We start from the raw sequence: 23,369 nt of genomic DNA on the forward strand, positions 1-23,369 counted from the left end.
ATTTTAGATGCCCCTTTCTCTTCTCATGTGTTAAGGTTATGCGTCTTCCCCTCGTGTTGTACTCCAAAGGTATTTCCTTTGCTCTGGTCTGGCCCACTGACGAATGGCAATACCTTATATTCAGAAACCTTGATATTGAAGGCACCAAGACCAGAATTATCTACATCAACAGTTTGATTTTTCTTTAATCAGGAAATCTTCTAATGATCTTAAGCTCAGAATACAGTAAAGTTATAATTTATCTACCATATATGATTCGGAAGCCAGGAGAAGGGAATAAAGTAGAAGATCGAGTACAAGAAAGAGGAGAGGCTAATTGTTGAAGCATACCTACCTGGGCGGGGTTAATCAGTGATCAGGAAGGCTGATGGCCTAGGGAGAGCACCTCCATTGCACATAAAGAAGGGGGCTCTGCCTAGCATCTCCCACTGTGGAGAGTGCACATCAAAATTTGTGAGAGAGGAGGCTCGCGTCCGCGCGACCCCCGTGTAACATTAATCTTAAAGAATCAAGATTGCGATTTCAATTTCAGTTCTCGTCCTGACCGGTTAACCATAGCCCAGTCGGTAAAACGCTTCAATGATGGAAGAAACTGAAGCACGTTTTAAGTGTGCAGTGAATCATGTTCCTCTTAGCTAAATAATTTCAAAATGAGGTCTGGTGATTGCTGATGCTTGTGGTGATGGAAACCTAATCGACTTGTTTTTGCCTCAAAGGTTGAACCGCCTAAAATATATTCTAGCAAGGTGGAAATTACTCGCCGTTGGTGAGTGTTAAAATGAGGGCAAAGACTGAAACAAACCCTCCTTTTCTTAAGCATATACCTGACATTTAATTGACTGCTTACGTGGAGTGCATCTTAATAAAATGCGAAGTTATAGATTTCTTCTTTTCATAAAGAACTGAGAAAAATATTACAATATTTGATGTTCGTAATCCTTTGCACAATATATTTGTAAATGCTTTCTTTAAAACCATTTCAATATTGTTGTTATTTTCAGATACATACATAAGATTTGGGGGAGAACTGGCCAAAATCAGTGTGAAATTGTCTAAAGTTAGTATAAATCAGAATAATCTTCTTTTTCAGGTGTTTATCTTTTGTTACCATGTGGTCTAAGGGAGAGTGGACTTTGTGACCACATGCTTTATCAGAGGATGCTCGCCATAACTTAAGCCTTTCAAACTAGCTTTATCCCAGGGAAAGGTTTTTGCTGATATTCTTGAGTATGAATTAGTCTAAATACATTGGCAATGAGATTAATGCATGTTTAAGCAAACTGTAACTTATTGTAAGTACAATCTTGAAGAGCAAGATCCAATTAAATCAATATGAGTTACTGTGTATTTCATTGTGTAATGGCTGATGCTCATTCATTAGTCTAAATACTGATAGTCTAACAATTTTGGTTTGCTTGTTTGCTCTGCAATTTCGGTGTGTACAATGAAATATAGAAAAGATTCAAAATTCTAATGAAAAGCTAGAACTAAGCATTGGACAAACAAACCGATATATCGATTTTGAATATATCTTGTTGGTTTCAAAAAAATCTTGTTGGTTTCAATTTTTAGAATAAACAGCAAGTTACAAACGTTGAAGATTTTTCAATTTTCGAATTATGCAGAGTACGAAATTTTTTCAGAACTCTTTGAGTGCACTGTGATGGCAATAACTATCTAGTTCTTGAAAATGTAAGTTCAACCAGTTCAAAATCTTCCGAGTGTAAATTTGTAAATGGATTTTTTTCCAATTTTTTGAATACACGTCAGAATTGTAGATTGTTAGAAATTTCCAGTTCTTGAAATGCATGTTGGAAGTGCCTTAAAAAATAATATACGTTTGCCTTAAAATGTCAAGTTAAAACTAATTTTGTCAATACATTCACTTTGTTCCAACTTCCCAGCGTCCTCTTTCCTACATGAAAATGGGAGTTTTGGAGCAAGACAAAAATAGCATTTCAAAGTCTTAAAAATATAGAAATTATATTAGATGTAGTGAAGGTTGTGCACAACATCGATCCCATTAACTACAACGACTGCAGGATCTGCATAGAACGAAATTCAAATGAGTTTAATGCATTAGGGGGTGTGTAAAACGTATGTAATTAGGGGACTTAATAAGTAAAACTAAGAGTAATAATGGAATTGTGTAGTAAAAATAGTTTCATAAATATGTTCAGCAAGACAGCAAAAAGTAAAACTAAGAGTAATAATGGAATTGTGTAGTAAAAATAGTTTCATAAATATGTTCAGCAAGACAACAAAAAATAATAGTGTTCTTGGTTATCATTTTAGTGTCAATTTCATCTCCAATACTTATAAAAAAATATAATATGGTTTATCCAACATCAAGATACCTAGCCACATGCATGTCTCGTCATCATACATGGATAACACTTCAAAGCCATACATCAATAGTTATATCTTCCAATGGTATTCCATATTTAACACTTCTCAAGACAATGCAAAAGATGCATAAGGAAGTTAATAAATGTAAGAAGTCGATTAATATAATAATTCCAAATTTGGTATTGCATCTCAATTGCACTTATTGCATCTCAATTGCACTAACATTTCAAATGCACTATCTACACATACGCACACATTAGACATGTTTGCAAGCAACATCAACACTAAATCAACTATTGTCCATCCTTTTACAATAGATTTATTAAAAGTAAATACTTAAGATAATTTATAAACATGATTTTAAAGATATCTAAAAATAATCCATATTCTAAACTTTTAAAATGTAAAATGCTAGCACTCAATGCCTCCTTCTATAGGTCTAGCTTTTCAGTCATTAGAATTTCTCAATAATTTCATGAGTATAATTTTTTTTTGAAGTAGCAGGAGAAAATAATAAATTCCTAATAGAGTTTCACTATGTCCACTTTAGAATTCTATGCTTTCATAATCATTTTTCAATGGAATGACATATCACCAAATTTATATAATATCACATATTTCGAAGCTTTTTTTGTAGAGTGCCAAGAAAAATATTTCTCCTCCAAATTTCAACTCTACCAAAACTAGAGTTATAGACTTGGCATCAACCAAAAATTTCTAAGTGACTTTGAAGCTAGTAAGCATCACAAGTCATTGCTCTGGATGACTTTAGTTCCAAGGGAAAATTCTCATGTGCTGTTTTGGACAAATTAACCCAATAAAAGAACAAGGATTAACGATTGTTCAAGTAGGGTTTAAGAGTTGATGACACTTTTCCCATTCTAGAAAAATTCTTGTGACTACAATTTTAGTCTCTTTTTAGTGAAACATGATAAGATGCGTAATGTCAAATCTTGACAAACATTATACCATAAATCGAGCTTGACCAAAAGACAAAACAAAAGGAGAAAGGAAAATAATGTTATTCCAATACATAATCATGATTAATCTTTGATTAAGATCTTAAATTAGCACTACTTTAGGTGTTATGGCAGTCATTGAGGAAATAAAAAGCTCAAGAAGAATTTTGTATTTTAAGTGGGTTAGATAGTCAGAACCAAAAATATCTTTTGGGTTTGGTTTTCCACCACTAAACAAGGCATGTGACTCCACGATGCACTATCATCACCAAACATATGAGACAGGATGCACACTCTCAATTCCAATAATTGTTTAATGAAGGAAGCAATAGTCAACTCCAAAAGTCAATAGCGGCATCTACAACCAATTGATCATACAAAGGAAAATAGTAGAAGCCATATATTTCAACTCATGCCACAATTTATAAACAATCTTTATCAATACCTACCAACTTTCTTTTCATAGTGAATAAACTTTGAAAACATGCTAATTAAGAAAACAATATATGAAAGTAGGGAACCTAATATATCTAATAGTTTCCAAGGCTCCTTTCCCCAATCTTTCCAGCTCTGTAGCTGCCTATGTCCATTTCTTTGTTTTGATGTGCCAGATCTTCTAAGGGATGAATACTTTTTCTTTTGACAAACCATGAATCTTGAAGCTCTCGACTCAAACTTAGTACTACCACCATTAATGATCATCAAAGAAGTTGTGGATCCTACTAAAGAAGCTATTCCCATTTTTGTAGCGATCTTTAAATCTCGCTCTTATACATGGCCAACAATCGTCTAATTAAAATCCAAAGCAACTCATGGATGCTTCTGCGAGTAATAGTACAAAGGACAAAGCACAATAAGAGGGAAAATGTTGAGAAATATTTATAATCCAAGACCGACTGGAGTGGAAAAAGAAATGAGCAACTAGATGAATAAAAATAATCACGACAACCACGACAATGGTGATAAGCAACTACATACTCAAATTTATATAAATTTCCCTTATGAAGGCCCACCACAGTGATGTTTCATACACAGGTTTCATTGGGTAAAGAGCCTCTTCTCCCCCTTGATTTGAGGTCTTCATATGAATGGCTCTGGTCCTTCATCGTCATTATCACTATTCTTAAGGGTGCCAAACACAAAAATAGAGAAATTTCTTTATATCAAGAAGGCAAAAATTTGTAGAGGAATTTGTTAATTGTAGAGAAGAATTTTGCAGAGAACTTATAGTGCAGGGATGATAATGGGATTTGTGAGTAGAGAAATCCAGAGGAGTCAAGGAAGTAATATGAAGTAGAATGGGGTTGGGACTTTTCTAGAAAATACCAAAATGTATTGTTGACAATGAATTTACAAAGGATTCAATCTGTAAAGATTAATGGTGTTCTGCATTTGGGTGGATAAATCTGGGTGAACCCACAATAATGGGTTCCACTTTAGTGGGACGAACAAAAATGAAAAAAATTACAAAATGAGAAATTGAGTTTACCATATGTTCGCACGAACACACTTATTGTGTTCGTGCGAACATATTTTGTATGTTCGCGCGAACATATGTGATATATATGTTTGCGCAAACATGATTTGCATGTTCACGTGAACATACGTTCACGCGAACATGGTAAACATGTTCGTGCTAACACCATGTTCGCACGAACATGCAAAATCACAAAAATTTTAACCTTTTTTTTTTCCCTCTTTTGATTGCCATAATTGCAGGAGAATGATCTCCTACTGTAAAATAAAAAAGTCAAAATGTGCTTTTCGGAGCAAGCTTTCCAACAACTATAATTTTATTACATAATTTAATCATTAAGACTTTCAAATATGAGTTTAACTCATTATAGGTTCATTACCGATTGAACATCAACCGACTTTGACACCTCGGGAAAATTAGTAAATTAGGTCAACTTTTTTTTGAAAAATATGGAGGCACTAGCTTATTGAGATACCTTTATATTCAAAAAAAAAAAAAATGGTTTATGATAAATTGACTTCAAATTATCTGTGTTAAACGAAATGTATGTCTGAATTACGGTTCATGTCACTTCAAAACTTCATAAACTATACAATATTGAACAAAAATAAATCAAACCAAATGCAGATACTAGATATTGATGTTAAAAATCCAACGCCAAAAGAATTACTTCATTATCATTTCTAGGAAAAAAAGTTATGTGTGTCAAACGGACTGTCACTTTTTAAAATATTGAATTTTATTATGTACCACTTTTTGGAGGAGATAAAAAAAATTGACATAAATAATTTTTTTTTTAAGATTAAAAAATATGCTTACAAAGTAGGAACAAAGTACTCAAAATCACTAGTTTATGTTATCTTGAAATTATTTATAGTTTTGGAGATATAGTCACTTGAACGTGACGTTTGTTGCAAAAATATTGGTTTCAGTGTCAAAATTGGTCAAAAAGTGGAACCCATTATTGTGGGATCACCCATCTAAGAGCAATTTCTGCGTCCAAAACTAATTGGGCTTCATTTTCTATTTTTGTCTTTTCAACATTTTCTCTTAGCCCCAACTCCCAAAAATGATCCGCAAGAATGCCTTTTTCCCATCTCCTATAACTACCACATTATTTGTATTCATCATTTAATATAAATAATTCCAAGAATGGAATCCAATAATCCATGTGGTGATGGAAAAATGGTTTGTGACAATGTATCTCATGATCTCAATTAACATCTAGGATTTTTGAAACAAGCATCACATTTGTTAGTCAAACAAGTTTAGTGGAGTTGGGTTCTATTGGGGTTTTAGTTTTAATGTGTAACATTGTATCAAGATTGTTTGACATTCTCTTTTTTTAAATTCTAATTAGGGGAGAGAAGCTTGTGGTGGAGTGAAGATGTAAAGTGGGGATATTTGAGACATTGATTCATTAATGGATACGCCATCAACACATATTCACAAGAAAATCAATTAAAGTTCTTATGAGGCTTGTACATGGGCTTTTGTTCTACCAAAAATTGTTGAGAACATATGACACAAATCCATATGGATCTTTATGGATATGTGACCATGTTAAGATCAAAATTCAATCGAGAATAAATGATGAGATGAGAGTTTTCCTAAGAATTTAGAATAGATAACCATTCTTTTCCATGTTAGTGTTGTTAGGTAAAGCATACCAAATTTTTGCATGTTCAAAGGCAAGAAGAAATGATGCAAGGCAAGAGGGGATAAAGTGCATCTCCCAAGCTACCATTTCTTAGAGTTACACATAGAAGCCAACCAATAGGAGAAACCATAAGACATTATAGAGATATCAACATAGAAATGATGAGATAATCTCCATTCAACATGCCATTTATAAGCCCTACTTGGTAGCAACCATATACATTCCAATTACAATTTGCGAGATTAAGAGGTCAAGATTACATAGCCAAAACTTAGCATTTCCTTCTATCTAACTTCACTCTTCTTATCCTAATCCTAGATCTCTAATTATATAGCCAACAAGACCACAAGTCAACCTATTAGGCAAATTGCTACTAAATATAGGTCCTTCCTTAAAAGAGAATTCAATGACCTTAGAATCAAGCAAATAAAATAAAGCCCCGCAAGGATAGATATATATCCACACATGGTCTAAGAAGAGGTTCCCAATTGCATAGAACACCATGATGTTAAAAAAAACCTTGTTAAAGCCAAACATGCATGTTACTCAACCTGCTAGGAAACAAGCACACCTTGAACAAAGAGAATGATAACCACCATAAATGAAGGAATTAGTTTTCGTAAGCTTAGGGACAAGATCCATGATAGGTCCACATTAAGGAGCTAACTAATCAAAAAGAGAAAATACAAAAAAAAAACCATTCCTGAAACAACAAATCGGAACAATAAAAGGAAATCTTTTTGGTTGATGCAAGATTGTCAAAGTACCCAAGATGCTCCTACATCAAGAAATTAGAAAATTATATTGCATGTTGTAAGCCAAGTTCTTTCATGGTAGCCTAGCCACACACTTGGATAATAAGAGATTTATTCTTGAATTAGTTCCACCACTTTTCACTGTTCGAGGAGGGTGTCACCAACTAATGTACATTTGCTAATTTTTTATGGCCATGAAAACCATGTCTTAGTCACAACCAACTAAGAAGCACACTTTGGATATAAACTTCACCACATTTCCTACAACAACATTGTACAAATTACAACCTCTAAGTGTTAGTGTGTTTTCAATTTTAAAAGCATTCTTCAAGTAAGAGTAGGTAGTGTGATTGGTCAAGTTTCTAAATCAATAAATCAAGAGGGTTGAATTGATTGTACTAGGGAGCAAGTTACTACAAAAAGAATTAATGAATTCCAATATAATTGTAAGTTTCACAAGGACTGGCACATGAACACTCAACCAAGGTGCATTGGCAGAAGACATGCGTCGCAACAACATTTTTAAGGTTAATGGAGAAGAGGATTCCTTCGTAATGCAAAATGTCTCCCATTGAATCCCCCTTTCATGGTCGATGCAAGAGGTATTAACCTTTGAGGTGATTTAAGTATCAATGAAGAAGATGAACAATTTTTACTTCCAACTCCACCAACCATAAATAATGTGCCTACCCATGCCAATATTAGTGAATGTAAAACATAGGGAAAAAGATCCTCAAAAGTAACAAGAGAAGGTACGAAAGGAATAGAAGAGGAAGGATAAAAAATTAGAGATGGACCAACAACCTAAAAAATGAGAAACATGCTTAAGCATTCCACTCAACCCCTTATTTGATAATCATGCACTATGATCCTTCAATTTTCCAATGGCACATCGTAATTTTCTTTCTATATTGTTGAAATTGCCTTTGAATCACTTGACCTTTGAAAATCACTTGGTAAAATGAAAATGAATACCAAAATTTGATATATACTTTCAATCTATCCATTTAGGTCTACAATAAATGTGTGTGTACTCTAGTAGGTGCACAATAGTTGTCTCGGCCTTCACAAGTTGTGTTTGTGCTTCTCTTCATTCAAATGCTCGATCACTATCACCTCACTCAGTCAATACCGATTCGTTCAACCAATACATCAGCTAGGTCGATGTGAGCTCTCGATTAATATAGACTATATTACTGATGCTCGACACTTGATAGTGTAAATGATTCCATTTCCCAATACTTCTCTCATATTTGTCCTTATGCATCTTGATTCATGTTGATATGGACTTTTAACCACTTTTCTTATTTAGTAACTAATGCATGATATAAAATTTAAGTATATAGTCCCTTGCATACCTTCTTTGCTTAGTTAGATGTGGTGTGATCACTTGATCCATTGGATTGGGTGATCTCATCTTTACTTTCTCCACTACTTCCATCTTCTACTATCTCTTGTCATGTTTTTTTCATCTCAAATTATCCTTTTCCTTTATTTCTTTCACTATTTGGGGTTGGTGCTTGGGTCTTGCAATTCTTACTAACATGTCCAACCTTATGACAACCAAAATAGACTAGGTTTCTGTTCAACCATTTCTTATAGTTACCTCTGAAATGTGTCTTAATGAAATTCTCTAGAATGTTCCCATACTCTGAACAATAATGATGATTATACCATGTGTTGTAATTCCAATTGTAAGAGTTACTTTGCTTAGGTACATGTGTTTTCTTTTTAGATGTCCAAATAGATTTTTTCTTGTATCTTCATTCATGAGCTCTATGTCCATATTTTTGACAGTTATAAAAATTTCCTTCAAATCTAGGTGTAATAGGTGCATCACTTTTATTTGACTTGCATTCATGTGCTTGGTGTCCTTGCTTCTTGCAATTAAAACAATTACCAATAAACTTAGGTTTAGGGTTTTTCATACCATTTTTACTTCTGCATATGTTAGCAGTGTGTCCAAGTTTACCATAATGATGACAAGTAGGATTTTCTTTGGATTTTTCATTTCTTTGCTCACCGCTCTTTGATGATTCTCCTTCCTCAGTAGATGAAGAGTGCTTGATATGTCCTAGAATAGAAGTATCACTTGATTACCTTAGTGATCTCATTAGTTCTTCAAAGTATTTGACAACTTCACTTGGTTTGTTCATTCTTTCTAGAAGTTCTTTCTCAAATCTTAACTTTTTCCTTAGTTGGTCACTCTGTAATCTCATATTTGTAATCTCCATGTCCTTTATGTTCAACTCTTGAATTGCAATTAACAACTAGTTCATCATATCCAACTGATTGTTTGTAAGCTTCTGCACATCAAATGATCTTTCTTCAAGTCTAGTAGCAATTTTTCTTTTGTCTTCTTCAGCTATGATTCTATCTTATTTGACTTTCTTATTTTGTTTAGTCATTTCACACAATCTCATTGATTGAATTTCTTGTTTTCTATTGAGTTCTTTGACCTTTTTGTTCAGAATGTTATTTTTCTCTAGTAGATCTTCTATTGTTGCATTATTATCATCGATATTCCCACTGTTAAGGAATCCTCTAACATCAACTTCCTTATACAATGTGTCATTATGCTAAATGACCATATCTTTCCTTTTCTTTAAGGATTTCCTTAACTCATCTTTTCTCCTTCAAGTTGTTGCAGTTTGATATGGATTTCAATTATCTAGTTCTCAATGATCTTTCCCATTTTGTATTCCCCCATTTCAAGATCTTGTGCTCTCAAGCTATTAGACTTCTTTTAAGAGAACTTAGCTCTGATACCAATTGTTGGAAATCTTAATGGGAAACAAGATACTAAGGAGGGTGGGGTGAATCAGGATCTATAAAACTTTTGACTGATAATACAATTAACTATATTCACACCTAATCCATTTCATATCTTAGATCTCATACCATATAATCATAAAATTTTAATGTTGAAATGAAATCTATCTAAGTATAGCATCCACAAAAAATATTAACACATAATATAATGATTTGATAACCTAGGAACACTTCAAGTTAAAGGTAAAACTAGGGTGGGGATGAAACCCACAAATCTTTATTGCTACAACAAAAAAGTTTGCTTATTAGGACTAAAATTTGATCATATCTGATGATTTACCCTATGAGGGGTCTATTCTATTAACATATTTTAAGATTGTTATGTCTTACCTTGTTAAATGATTTTACACTTACAATAAAGTAAGGACTATGTTGGGAGATTTAGAAAAAGGTCTATTAAAACCACTCTAATATGAGATTTTCCCTAACTCAATATATTAAAACTAATTTAGTACCCGATCCTTCGATTTTCTTTGAGAGCTAATTAGCAATATCCTCTCTTGAAAATCTCAATTTGATCTCCTTATTTGATATCCCTGTTCTGTCCTTCATTGTAAGGTTACTCTATTTGATCTCCTTTCAAACTTAGCCTTCCTTTTCTTTGTACTCAGCTTGTTTACTCCTTTCTGCTTCACACTTCATTGTTCATTCACCACTATGATTCTAGGGTTGGAACCCTTCTTAAATAGATAATCATAGAAAGTTCTAGATTAGGATCAATGATCCATATTTCATCCTTTTGTCATTTTCCCTTTTGATTTTCTAATTGGTTAATATGCTTTTCTTGGGATTAATACCTTTTGACAAAACATGTAATATTCTCCTTAAATATTTGTATAACCTTTAAAAGTCTTGTAGAAGTTGGGTAAATTATTTACATAAGTTTTTGTACATTTACAAACTCATATATCAAAACTGGTTTACTCGACACTTGAATGTTCTGACTCTTAGTCATAACTAACATTCATGCTCTTTCTTGACTTCTATATGCTCAATATATATTGACTCACTTGACATTAATCGACTTTCCAAATGCTCGGTCTCTTCTATGTTACTAAACATGTATGCTGACTCAGTCTCTACTGGGGTGCTTGACAACCTTTGACTTTCTTGGCATATGATAAAATATAGACAAGTTCTTTTAGCTTGGCCTTCTCTGGATGACTCGATTGCAATAATGACCATACAATGTTGTCTTCAAAATGACTAGGTGTTAGACTTCTAATAGACAACTTAAGCTTAGAGATCAACAAGATCTATCTTTGTAATTAATGCATTTTGATTGAATGTAAATTTATCTTTTTGCTCATCAAGAACGTCTCTCCTATGGATCTTTCAATTCTAGATTCCATAACTTTTTCTCTTCTCTTTATGTGATATTTTTTGCATGGAATGCTTCAACTTGGGAGCTTCGGGTTGAGCTTTCCTCAACTTCAACAATAACTAATAGAGGTCATACTTGGAGATTGATTAATATTCAAATTAAGCAACATATTTTAGGTGATAGTGAAGTGAAAAATACATCAAGTTGACTTGAGTTTCCAAAAAATTGTCCAATGACAATTAATATTGAAAAATTTAATAATCCAATGTAAATGTATCATCTTCAAATGAAAGCACCAATTATTTAAAACTTTAGCTCCCATACTTTAGTGATTTTATGAGCTATTTGTGCTTGAAGAAACTCTATTCCTTTCTCTGGTTCCTTTTTTCCTAACTCTTTTTGCACAACCCCCGCAACCTAGGATTTAAGAACCATGAGATACCCTTGAGTATATGCCAACCCAATTTGATGTTCCAACATGGAGCCTGATTAGATTTAGAGGTTAATTTTTCCCACTTTATTTGGCACAATTTCCCCCAAATTATTTTAACGTAGATTTAGGGAATTACTCCAAGACAAGGTCAAGGGGTAGTGCCCCTTGCAAAGTCATGAGGTAGAGCCCTTTGTGAGGTTGTAGGGGAAATCCCGAGGTGCACTCCCTATCATAGTATAGGGTGGGGTCGAGGGGCAACACCCTCACATGGGTTTTCATGGGTAGCACCCTTGAAAGCTCAAGTGACTTTATTTTTATGAAAGATGTCAGCTGATATTTTCTATTGAATGACTTATTCAAGCCATAATTTATTAAGTGACACAAATCTTGTTAGGATTAACCACAGATAGAAATAACAACTACATGCAAATATAAACAATATCATAAAATAATAAATCACATAGAAGAGAACACAAGACACCAAGATTTAACGTGGTTCACCCAATCTTTGGGCTACATCCACCAAACAACGAGTCCAATATTATTACAATCCAATGATTATAACCTAATTACAATCTGTAGTCCCTTCCAACTAAATACCATTGCAAGAAGAAATTTTTGCATCACACCTTATGAAAATCCCTAACCCTAAGCCCTTTTTATACAAGTATTTTTTCCACTTTAGGATTAAAATTAGTTACAATATGTCAACTATAAAATGCTGATAAAATAGCCCTGAACTCTATTGAGGAATTATATAGTATGTATAGTACTTCCCTAATTAGTCACCACAATCTAACAAAGCTTGTGTAAAATGTCTTAGGGTCAAGGATTTCATAATGTATGATGATATTGTAGCTTCTTGTGGAAATATCAAGCTATAAAGGATTATAGATTATAGTCAAGGTATAATCACTGGACAAAAAGAATATTGGACTTATTGGTGGTGGACATAGCCCAAGGATTGGGTGAACCATGTTAAATTTTTGTGTCTTTTGTTCTCTTTTGTGGGATTTATTATTTTTTGATATTGGTTATATTTGCATGTAATTATTATTTCTGTCTCTTTAATCTTAACATTTGACATATAACCATTATATGTTTACCCAAGTACCTATAATTGGGAACAAATTAAATTTGGATCCCTTGTCCTCTTAGGCTTCTCAAATATTTTATCTAATGCTTAAGTTGGATGGCTTTGTTTTTTATCCTACAAACTAGTATTAAAAGGAGCTTGAGCATTTCATTTTTATTCATAATAAATTTTACATGCTTATGAATAATTATACAGAATTCATAATGAGATAACAATGCACACATGAGACATCTATGATCAAGCACATTGGCATCTTCAACCATTCAAAGCATTCAAGAATTCATTTGGAGCATTTCCTCTTCAAGATCAAGCATCCATTGTTGGTCATCAAGGGAGGATAACTACATTACATTCATTCCTCTTCTTCTTCTTCTTTCTTCAAGAACATCTACATACATGGCTCCATGACTTGGTTTTTATTATATCCATTGCATTTGTAGAGATTTCCTACATTCATATTGAAGATTTGGCATCAACAACATCTAGCATTACAAAATCCCTCCTAATAATGTTTTCATCAAGCAAGGTGAATTATTTACAACTTATCTTGCTTCCTTACATAATTTGCAGTTTTATTTTATTTAAAGGTCAACTCCTTAATATAGGTTTTGACCAAGGAAGACTCTCCTCTAACAAATAAAACCATGTTTTACTTTTGTGAAGGTTCAAAGATCAAAGTTTCTAATGTGGATTTGAGTACCCATTCCCTAGAAGTGTTTGGATCTATAGAAGTTTTAGGCTGTGGTATACATCAAATTGGGTTGAACTATACCTCCATGTTGATGTATACACTCAAATTACATGTATTCATCACCAAAATTTATCCTCTACCTAAGAAAAATCATTTTTTGAGTTTAATTTCTATCAACTTCATGATTCCCGATATGGTCTCTATTATGTTCATACTATTTCTATTCTTCTATTTTCAAGCCTTCAAAGTGTCTTCCTCTTCACATTCTCAAGGTTATTTGCATTCTTATTTTTCCATTTATGTTTTAGATATGAATTCTTGTATAAATAGGGTTGTACTTGTGTTTATTACAATCAAATCAATTAAACCTAGGCAGGTTAACCAATTTGGCACTTAATCACTTAATTAATCTAATCAAATCAATTTAATTTAAACAATTTACATTCACATAAGAAACTAAGGTGAATTAACATTGTTAGAAAGAGACTTGCTTGCATAATTCCTTAGTATAATTTGAGGTTTTCTTTAGCATCCCTTCATCTTCCTTGTATCTTCTTAATATAACTTGAGTTAGAATATTGAGAGTTTTTCCTCACAGCTTCTCTTTCCCTTGAATTTATTGTTATGGTGAAGATCTTAATTGATACACACATATTATGAAGCTCTTCAATTTTCCCCTAGACATTTTGGTGAGCCCAAATTGTGTCCTTTCCTTCTTTATGGAGTTATATTTCTTTATATCTTATTTGTGCATCTAGATCTACTTTGTATGATCTTGTTTGCACTAGTGGTATTTAGATATTTTGCATTATTATGGTTAGATCTCATTAGATCCATCTTGTGTGATATCCCCTTGCATCTTCACATTGTATGCATTGGTTCCCCTAAATATTTTGGTGAACCTATCATATCTCCACTTTGATTTGGAGTTAGATCACTTGATCTCTCTTATTTCATAGATCTTGCACTTCTTTTATCATCTCTAGCATTACTTTTCATTTTCAATGTGTGTATGCATCATTATATTTTTTGCATTTTGTATGAGCTTTATCACTTTGAGTCCCACCTATACTATCCTAGTTAGAAGAAGCTTTAGACTCATGGTGTCCTTTGATCCTGACTTTATCTTTCTTCCTAGGACCCTTAATGAGACTACCATGCTTCCTAATGACCCTAATCTTATCTCATGTAATATAAATCCTCTCATTATATCCATGATAAAAATGAGACATTATATGTTCCCCCCACTCAAATCCAAAATCTTACCAATAAATTAGGATAAATATAAAATTGGCTAGTGCAAGAGAGTCATAATCTTGTGGTTGTTTCTACTATAGAAGATGTAAGGAAAATTATTCAAATTGATGAACATGAGATTGATCTTTTTCTTAGTAATTTCCATCTTATTAATACCAATGTCAAATCCATAATGGATGATGCTCAAGAGATTGGATACATTCTCCCTCTTATGAGTGTTGAGCCTTTCCTCTCATTCCCACTTCCATTCCTTGTGTTCCTACTTATGCACCACCTACTATTACCACTCATTTCCAAACTTCCAATCCTACATCCACAATTATTTCTTATCCAACTCTCCCTATAAGTGTGCCAAGTTTTTCGTTGCCTTCATTCATGCCTTCTTACAATACCATTCCCTTCACATATTCTAGCCCTCATCCAACCAATTAGACTATGATTCATGTCTCATCTATTCTTCCTACCATGTCTGATAATTTCCTCCACCAATCTAACCATTAATAGACTTGTTCAAATGGTTTCTACCTCACTTCAACAACTTTTTTTGTTTACACAATCTAAGTATAATATTTCTACATGTGACATTACTAATCATGTATTCTTAGACATCATTTATGCTATTATACCTCCTAATAATGAGATTCCCCATCTTGACACATATAATGGTAAGGGTTATCCTCTTACTCATGTGAAAGTTTTTCAAATCTTGTGTAGTGATTTTTATTACTATTTTTTTGATAGGTGTCATTTTTCCTACTATAATAGGTTTATAGTTAAGTTATTTACTAGAACCTTTTGAGATAAATAAGCACAATGATTTTTTATCTGTCTCCTTATTCCATTGATTTCATTAAAAAACTTGACAATGCTTTTATCTAACAATTTCAAAATAATATTGGTCATCAAATCTCTTTGACCAACTTAATGCATTGTAAACAAGGAGTCAAAGGAATGATTATTAATTGCATAGGTAGACTTAAACACTTATATTCTAAAATTTCTTATCATATGCATTATGTAGATATAAAAATCATCTTTATTTTAAATTTGCAAGAATAAATTAGAGAAAATATTATTCTTATTAAATATACTTATTTTTCACAATTATGTGTAGTGCCTCATCATTGTCAACTACAATCGGTCCAATTTGAGAGCACCACTCCAAAGGCTCTTAGCAACATTAATAAGAGTGATAACATGTTTCATCTTAATAAGTTTCAAAAACCTAACAATTACATTAAGATCAAAAATCATCTAATGTAGTAGATGATCATTTGTCAACCACATCTAAAGGTGCATCTCCCTTATCCTCTTTGTTCAGACCTAATTATGCTTATACTCCCTTATCTTATTCTTTACATAATGTGATGATAATTTTACTTAATGCTAACATTATTAATCTTTCCACCATTAGACCATTGGATACTAGTAAACCCCTTCCTAAGTCCTATGATGCTAATGCTTCATGTCACTGTCACCACCAACCTAGTCATGCCACTAAAATATTATATATTTTTAAAGAATTCTATCCAAGATCTCATTAATTTTAAAGCTATATCTATTGATGCTTAATAAATTTGTAGCACTGCCTAATCAAAATTTACAAAATTATACCAACCCTTTACCATCTCATTCCACCAATACTATTTCCCAACCTTCTTCACCCAAAGAACACATTAGTACTGATGATAATGTTGAAGACTATAATCTCATTTTCAATCATACAAAACATTTCCAACCTGAACCTACACCTCATTCTCCACCTAAAACTCAAACTTAGCTTCAACCAAAACTTTGTATTACCTTTGATAATGTTGAGATGATTAATGCACCTAATGGTCATGTTTACATTACTGCTAGGGTAGATCATATCCCTTATAGTGGTGTTTTAGTTGACCCTTCCTCTATGGCGACTATTATAATTAAAGAACATCTCTTTAGTACACAATTTTGTAAGGATGCTTATGATTCATCTAATTTGTGGATTTAAACTTATAATAATTTACTTTATCATTGTCATGGTATTATAACTTGTCTAGTCAAACTTAGCAGTAAAGTTATGCATACTACATTTGTGTTTATTCCTACTTATAATCAATTTCAAGTTAAGCTTGGTATTCCTTGAATTTTTCCATGTAAGATATAGCTTCACACACACATAAATGTCTAAAATATATTTATGATGGAGAGATCAAGACCATTAATCATATTCTTTATCATCCCTTTAAGCCTCATATTTTTGCTACTATTGATTTCCTTTGGCCTTCTCTCAATAGCTCAACACAACCATTTCATGATCATCCCTTTTAATCTTATCAAGATTTTAAGGTTATAAATATTCACAAAGTTAGTTTTCCTAAGAGTGGGATTCTTTTGAACCCATTAGTTCCTCCTTTGTTAGCATCTTCATCACCTAGATGATGATTTAGTGTTGAAGGAAGAACATAAGGTTTCATTTGATAAAACACTGATGAACACAATTTATTTCCTAAAAGAATCTTAGGATGAACATATAAGGTATGTGTTGAATAAAGTTCATGACCAATTCAATGGCTTGGCCTACCATACAAAATTACCAAGGAAGAAATCCATGCACTTATTGAATATTGTGCTACTAGTGAAGTCCCTACTCTTAGAATAACATTACAAGATGAGGTCACCTAATTGCCCAAATCTAAATGTGATAGGAAAGAAATGATAGAGAATGATATCACTAATCCAAGGGTAAGATTTTTGTGCTGATTATTGGTTACAAAGTGTTTCAATCAAGGAGAATGAATAACATATTGATAAAATTCATTCTCATTGCATACATGATGGTGAAGAAGAATATAAATTTTGATTTGTCATAGTGAGAGAAAAAATATGCTTCAATCTGGAGAAGATCAAAATAAATATGAGACAAACATTCATGCATGGTCAAGTGTTAATGGGTTTTTTCTTCTATTTCCAATACTTCTTTCCTGGAGTTGGTATTATAAAATGGTTGAAAGACATACTTGTAATAGTTCAAATAAATAACTATATTATAACTTGGAAGATTTAGTGATATTTGGGGTTATTTCAAAAGTTTTCAAAAAGAAATGCATTGAAGAGAATTTTATTTTATGTAAGTTGTGGAGAACTATAAATATTTTGTTTTCTTTATTGTTGTTACTAATACTTGTTTAATGGATGATGTTCAACCTAGAACTTCATGAGTGATTCCAATAGGATATGAAGTTAAAGTTGACATTTTAATACCTTATGTGGATGACTTACTATCCAAACCAAAAGATCCAAGTGTTCCTAGGTTGGATCATTTTATGAGAAGGCTAGAGAGGTGATTCATCAATTACAACAACTAATTGTATACAAGAACATAGGAAAGAAGGTAGAAAGATAATCCTTTAAGCATGGGTTTAGCAAAGAGGAAATTGAGAAGGCTAGAGTTAAACATGTAATAAAATAGGATGGCACATTTACTGCTAGTATAATAGAAGATGAAGAATTTGAAGTTTCATCTTCAACTAGAAAAGACTTAGTTGAGAGGTAAATCAAAAGTGCAATAATAGAAAAGGAGAAGGTCACTCCATTAGCTAAACTGCTTGTTAAAAGAAAGGAAAGGACTATTAAGGCTGAAAATATTGAGCCCTCCACAAGGAAGAAAGAAACTAAATTATTAATGTCCATTAAAAAAATAAATAAAGAGAAGGCATAAAGGGGGAAAACTAATAATCCTAGTTAGGAGAAATAATTTTTTTTGATGAAGGTTAATACGTATGGAAGCTTCTGGGAGGAAAACAAAGATAGTTTGTGCTCCCCTTAAAAATTCCACTCTTCTTGATATGAGTAAACATCATCTTGTCAATGATGTTGTTGATCAAGTTAGGAAATGGGGTTTTTGGAAAATGTTCGTAGGTATAACAATATATTTAAAGATCATGAACAAAAAAGAAGAATATGTAGTCATCTTTAGTATGAATAAGCTAAGAGAAGCTCTGATACCAAATACCTACATCTCTATATGATAAACTAAAGGCCGAATAGAAATCTACATTGAAAAAATTATAGTGAGTTGATATATTATATCTTAGTGTGACTCCAACTAGATTTATCATCAGAAGATATTAAAAATTTCTTAATAAGACAAGTCTATCTTTCAAGACAAGGAAAAGGTGGACTAGATTGTTGAGTGGAGAACTCCAATCAGTTCAAGATGAACTAAAGTTATATTCAATAGTTTTTTTGGTTGATGGAACCAAAAAAAGAAGATGAGTCTAATGTTGAAGTTGAACCTAAACCAAAATCAAAAGATCCAAGCATGACCCATATTTATATTGGATGGGATGTTGGAGGAGTAAAGGTCATAGTTGATTACATAGACATTACTAATGATCTAGATGAATCTCTAGAGGTACCATATATGACCAATATAGATAAAGTTATGGAGGAATTATAAATCAATGATAATCCAAAGGATGCTTCTTCTGACGATGAATAATTGCATGAAACAATGGAAGATGTTACTAAATTTTTTGAGAGAGAGGACACATGCAAAAATAGAGAATGCAAAGATTTAAGGTCACAAGGAGAAGCAAGAAGAAGGTGAGAAAGAAACCTTAGAAAAAGGTAAAGTCATAGAAAACAAAATATTTTTTAATAAAGAAAGGTTTTTATGATAAAGAAGATGACATACTAGTTCTACAAGGTTAAATATGTCTAAGCACAATGAACTTTACATAAATGATGAATGAGGCTATGATTATTAAGTCTTAAAAAAGAGACCACAAAAGGAAGGAGGTCCAAATAATTCTTTATGCGAGGTATATACTATCATACTTAGTGTATGAAGCAACATATGATGAAAATGATACACAATAAAGAAATTAGATAACTTGATGACAACTTAAGGAGAGAAAATGGAATGCCTTGAGGAAGAAACTATGAAGAGTGTGGATAGGTATTATATAGAGAAGAGGTTAAAAAACTTGGCTCAAAAAATTACACTTTTAGAGGATAATTGACCAATGGACTTAAAGTAATCAAGAATGCACTAAAAGAAGGTGGTAAGATACTTACCCCAATTTTTTTTTAATTCAAATCTTTTATAGGATGCTGATAGGGAAATGATGTGAATCTCAATAGGAACTAAGGTTATTAATTGTTGTTAGAATTTGTATAAAAATTATAACCAAATCTAATGAAATACATATTGGTTAACAGATTGCCCCTCTTTCTAACTTGGCTTTATCTTGACTCTAGACACCTAGAATGTGAGGAAACAAAAGGATGTCACAAGCAAATGGGTCAATGTATGTGTTATATCACTACCCTCTAAATTATAAGGTACAAACCCCTTATATGCTAGATATACTTGGAATGATGTTTTTATGTGATCAAAAGAGTGACTATGGGTACGCTCTTAACCTAAGAGAAAAAGAGGCTAACCAGAGTACTCATAAACATAAGCAACCTAGGTGAGGTTTTAGATCTAACACTAACTCTACTCCTAAATGCATCTAAGACTATGGGATGTAAGGAGATGTAATGGAAGAAGGACATCTATGGCCCTAAGTGGCTCTCTGACTAGTCAATATTACCTAGTGGCAACCTCCCAACACACTTCAATCCTAACTTCACATCTCAAATGCAGGATGTTATGTAGCTCTAGAAAAGAACATAAATACCTCTGAAAGATAGCACTCTGACTACCCATACTAGTTGTTTAGGACTAACTATTACTACATTCTCTAGGTCACAATTAAAAATGTCTTGAATGCCTTTTAGCGTGGGATCAAGCAATCAATGACTTTTGGCTACTTCGTAGCCTAAACTTGAATGTTAACATTAACTTAAGAGATGTTGCAATCACTGCCTAAATTAACTACCATTTTTCATCGCATCTTCGCAGCATTATCTTCAAGAAAGCTTTAACTATGTGTGACTTTGGGAAAACTATTTGATTTAACTATTTCTTTTTATCACAATTTCACACCTTAAACCCTTAACTCACTTTTAACTTGTGCAATGCTGTAGATACCTTCTTTCGCTCCTTCGCGACCTTAGCCTCAAGTTAACTTTATTCACCTATGACCATGTGACTATTCAATATTTGAATGCCCTGAGTTAATTTTTGTAGCTTCACCACTTTGATTCCAACTTAACTTTAACTACTCGTGACAATGCGAAAGCTCAAATCTTTAACTATTGTGGTTATCTCTTTATCATTTTATTGAAAGAACCAAACGTTTCTTCCTTCAATAACTTCATTGATTTGATCATTAACTTCAGTATGACTTTGTTCACACCATCACAACCTTCTTTAAGAGTTGACATCAACACCTTGCTACCGTGCACCCAACAGTCATCTCTAGCATTTCGTGGCTTCACAACCTTATCTCCCTATTAACCGTTTAGACCTATGTTGTTGTGATCACTTATTTCTACACTTTGGTGCTCCTTCACAACCTCCCACACTAACTTGGCATTTAATGCTTACTGTTATTATCTTTAGCAGTGTTGCAATGCTAACCTCGAGTCAACTTAAGCTGCCAGCAATGATGCCACTATATAAAACAGAGATTCGTATATAGGAGGAGGAAGCAGGGGAGAAGAGGCAGGATAAGAAAGAGGGGAGGGCAGTTGTCAAAGCATACTTACCTGGGCGGGGTTAATCGGTGATCAGGAAGGCCGATGGCCTAGGGAGAGCACCTTCATTGCACATAAAGAAGGGGGCTATGCGTAGCATCTCCCATTGTGGAGAGTGCACGTCAAAATTTGTGACAGAGGAGGCTCGCATCCGCGCGGCCCCGTGCAACATTAATCTTAAAGAATCAAGATTGCGATTTCAATTTCAGTTCTCGTCCCGACCGGTTAACCATAGCCCAGTCGGTAAAACGCTTCAATGATGGAAGAAACTGAAGCACGTTTTAAGTGTGCAGTGAATCGTGTTCCTCTCAGCTAAATAATTTCAAAATGAGGTCCAGTGATTGCTGATGCTTGTGGCGATGGAAAAAATACGAAAAATCCTGGGCACAATTTGGGGAAACCTAATCTACTTGTTTTTGCCTCAAAGGTTGAACCACCTAAAATATATTCTAGCAAGGTGGAAATTACTCGCCGTTGGTGAGCGTTAAAATGAGGGCAAAGACTGAAACGAACCCTCTTTTTCTTAAGCATATACCTGACATTTAATTGACTGCACTTACGTGGAGTGTATCTTAATAAAATGCGAAGTTATCGATTTCTTCTTTTCATAAAGATCTGAGAAAAATATTACAATATGTGATGTTCGTAATCCTTTGCACAATATATTTGTAAATGCTTTCTTTAAAACCATTTCAATATTGTTGTTATTTTCAGCTATATACACAAGATTTGGGGGAGAACTGGCCAAAATCAGTGTGAAATTGTCTAAAGTTAGTATAAATCAGAATAATCTTCTTTTTCAGGTGTTTATCTTTTGTTACCATGTGGTCTAAGGGAGAGTGGACTTTGTGACCACATGCTTTATCAAAGGATGCTCACCATTGAAATTCATCATTTTGCAAATCTACATTGCATTTGATTTTAAAATTCGGTTCACCAAACATAACTTAAGCCTTTCAAACTAGCTTTATTCCAGGGAAAGGTTTTTGCTGATATTCTGTAATGTCCCCATTTTAGCAGTTGACCAAGTGTGTGTGCGTTAGCCTTGTTCTACATGGTCCCGAGGGCTAACGAAGGGTTTAATGGGATCTTGGAGTGTTTTGGCCTAGTCATTTCCAGTTTGGGCCAAAACGAAGTTGATTTACTCAGTTTCAGGCATACTTAGTATTTTTAGTAAGTCGGCAGGACACAGTGCAGGTCAATTTTGGTGGTTGGATTCGATACTCCTCGGTGAGAGCTTTCCGATGAGCTATCACTCGCATTATTCGGAGTCCGATTGCTAATACATTTTAATGTCTGAAGTTTTATTAAAGTAACGTCTAATTTAATTGTAAAATATTAAAGTGTTACTTTAATATTTATTTTATGGTGATGTGTACCCAAGGGAGACATAAGGGGTATTTTAATATATGTTTTATATTACATATATTTTATCCCACATTGCCCATATGAGTTGAGCGGACCCGTGGGAATAGAATAAAAGGAAGCATTTGTGGCTTCATTAGACAGGTTGAATATGAGAAGAAATTGGTGTGTGAGTTGTAGCTTGGTTCTTGGCATTTGAGGATGTCTATCCTCTCTTGGTAACATTCTAAACATCATTCCCTTGGGGTTTGGCCTTTGGAATTTTTTCTTATTGGCTTCATTATCAGGCAATTTAGTTGCATTTCCGGCTACAGGCAAATTTGATATTTTGCTCATATCTTCTTCACTACTTGTCCAACGCTTATGCCGCTTGGAGGGAATGATATTATGAAGGTAGTGGACTGATTGGAGGACAAAGTATTGTAGCAGCAAGTTCGTAAGCATGGGCTGGAGTATTATGACAATATTGCTGAAGTAATTAGCGAGTTGATAAATTTGCCATGTATTTGGTTTTATGAATTCTGAAAATAACATTTTATTA

General features: G+C 33.2%; 2 non-coding genes across 2 annotated transcripts; both read left to right on the forward strand.

Annotated features, from left to right (window-relative positions):
- The first annotated feature begins 326 nt into the window (after window positions 1-326).
- LOC149558693 (U1 spliceosomal RNA) lies at window positions 327-488 on the forward strand. The gene has a single exon (XR_016352535.1). It is a non-coding gene; the product is annotated as a U1 spliceosomal RNA (small nuclear RNA).
- Window positions 489-21,467: 20,979 nt separating this feature from the next.
- LOC149558694 (U1 spliceosomal RNA) lies at window positions 21,468-21,629 on the forward strand. Its single transcript, XR_016352536.1, has one exon. It is a non-coding gene; the product is annotated as a U1 spliceosomal RNA (small nuclear RNA).
- Window positions 21,630-23,369: the final 1,740 nt, after the last annotated feature.

The sequence above is a fragment of the Cupressus sempervirens genome, chromosome 5 (assembly GCF_028749045.1).
Source record: "Cupressus sempervirens isolate cs-2001-9-10 chromosome 5, ASM2874904v1, whole genome shotgun sequence".
NCBI lineage: Eukaryota > Viridiplantae > Streptophyta > Pinopsida > Cupressales > Cupressaceae > Cupressus > Cupressus sempervirens.